General features: G+C 36.2%; 1 long non-coding RNA gene across 1 annotated transcript; it reads left to right on the plus strand.

Moving 5' to 3' along the window:
* Positions 1 to 1818: 1818 nt before the first annotated feature.
* On the plus strand, positions 1819 to 2388 carry LOC148997628 (uncharacterized). The gene is made up of 3 exons (XR_016147522.1): positions 1819 to 1845; positions 2010 to 2078; positions 2331 to 2388. It is a non-coding gene; the product is annotated as an uncharacterized LOC148997628 (long non-coding RNA).
* Positions 2389 to 2610: the final 222 nt, after the last annotated feature.

Here is a 2610-nt window from a genome sequence, read left to right on the forward strand (position 1 = left end):
TTACATAGTTTTATATACAATTTAAATTATTTTTGTCTCAAATCGGTGCTGACGGATCCTAACTTCGCCCTATGCTGCAATATGCATTCCCAGAATGCAAACTGACATTGAATCAACGTGGAAACGACGTCTCTCATGACATTGAAACAACGTTGATTTTGCTCATCGAATTAACGTTGAACCAACGTCAGACGCGGCATTCTTCAAAGCTAAATGAAATCGGAAATTGGTTTGTTTTCATAACGTTGAAACAACACGTTGATTTCAAGTTGATTTTCCGTTAGTTTTGAAAGAATGACGCGTCTGACGTTGGTTCAACGTTAATTCGATGAGCAAAACAATGTCAGATCAACGTTGTTTCGATGTCATATTTCCACGTTGATTCAATGTCAGTCTGCTATCTGGGTTTAGTTTTGCATTCATTTACAGAAATCAGCTGCTTGAATGACAATTTATGGTGTTATTGGATTTTTCAGGTGAGATTCTCAATTCATTCAGTAAACGGATGCTCTGAGGTAAAGTTTTCAGACTGCAGACTCAGGAACGATTGTATTTGTACAGTAACGTTACAATCATAACTTAGAACAGACATTATCTTCATGTCATTAAACATTACAATTTTGCTGGCCATACACTGATGAGAAAGTCCGGGTGCGCTGTGCATTTAGATTGTAATTAACGCTTCACTGTGATTTAGTTGGTTTACCCAGCTAACAAAAACACGTCCCCTGAACGTCCACTGCGAACGTCCCCTGAAAGTCTTCGTGTAGGGTTCTTTAAACGTTCTCAGGACGTCGCAGGGGACGTTTGCGGGACGTTCACAGGACGTCGCGGGGGACGTTCGCGGGACGTTCACATGACGTCGCGGGGGACGTTTGCGGGACGTTCAGCAAACATTCGGGGACTTTTCAGACTTCTATAGTGAACTTTAACGTTCACTAGAAGTATTTTTAAATATTAACTACCCAAGGAACAAACACACAACAAGGAATATTAGGAAACAAAATAATTTTATTTTCATTATCAAAAAAGAGCGTGTGTGTTTGCGTGTCCGGTTGCCAGGTTCAGATGATGGTCAGTTCAACTCTGCTACTGAGCAGGGCATCAGCATGGAATGATCTAGGAACACAACAAACCATTTGTCACATAGCCAACAGTTATCTTGTTGCTGCTGAAATCACATAATTTTTCTTTTTATCAATATTTATGAACCATTAGCTAGTTTCAGCCGTGTAAGTGACGTCATCGATTAACAGTAATAAAACGTAACGTTTTATGTTAAATACATACGTTTTTAGCTCACTTCCAAGCACAATATTTAGGCTACAAAAATATCAAAACCTCTAATCAACACATAAAATGTGATTAAAAGCCCAAACATTCATAAACAAAAGCTCAAGCTAACGTTAGCCTTACGTTAACTCTTCTGTAGCTAAACGGTTAGTGAATTAGCATGCTAATGTATTTTTTCGAAGACACTAACCCATTTCTATAAAGTAACGTTAAATATTAAACAGAAGCGTGCCAGTTAAAATTAAGAGAAGTGTCAAGAACAGTCGTGTGTATTATTTGTGTGATTTTAGAGACTAAACTCACCTGAAAGCAGTGAAAACAGGGAGAGTCGGAGTTTTGCTGTCTGCACTGGTGACCCTCCGTTTCCATGGCAACTCAACTTCACGCGCATGCCCGTTAAAACGCATCAAGTCATATATTTACAAACATAAATTAGAATTATAACCTACTTGAATAAAAATATCATTATTAAAGCATGAATCTAAAACTTATTTTAAAGCTATAGCGACGTACGAAGAACGAGCCCCTGGTCAACGGAACTCTTTCACAACTGTAAATTTTGTGTGTATTTTTTCAGTTTACATAGCTTTCTCTTATCCTTGATGTCTTTCAGTATTAGACCTAACTTTCTACTTTCTTAGAATTGTATGACAGTCGCAATAATCTGAGTGTATGTATGCTACTTTTGAATAACAGCTAGATTTGTTTTAATGCAGACTCCAAACGGACTGTTTCAAGATGATTAACTTACCGATGACACAATAAAGTCTCCATTTACAACCAAGGTATAGCCTACTATAATACCGGTATTGTGTTCTATGCATACGAATACTGTATTTTTACTTAAAAGTGATCTTAATGTCTTTTGAAAGTAAAAGTTAATAATATTTCAGTAATTCATATAACGTTAGAGGTTAACGTTAATGAATTGGAAAGAGCGTTTCTCAAGGCTTCCTAGGTGTATATAACATTCTTCTTTCAGATGAATACTATCTGAGTTATATTTTAAAAAATGTCCTGACTCTTCTGACTTTTAGAATGGCAGTGAATGGCCGTCTATCAAGGCGCATCCATCCATGATAAAAGTAATCCACCCCATGACTCTGGCGGGGTTATAAAGCCCTTTTAAAGTGAAGCATTTGTGTAAGAAAAATATCCATTTTTAAAACTTTATTGGATTAAGATATTGGATACATGGATTAAGTATGTTTTAAATTACAGAAACAAAAAAGATACTCATAATTTATCATATTTATACTTTCAATAAATTAGTCTTTACATAATTTCTGATTGCTAATTAGGCTGGCTAATTGTGAA

The sequence above is a fragment of the Pimephales promelas genome, chromosome 2 (assembly GCF_988280905.1).
Source record: "Pimephales promelas chromosome 2, fPimPro1.hap1.1, whole genome shotgun sequence".
Lineage (NCBI taxonomy): Eukaryota > Metazoa > Chordata > Actinopteri > Cypriniformes > Leuciscidae > Pimephales > Pimephales promelas.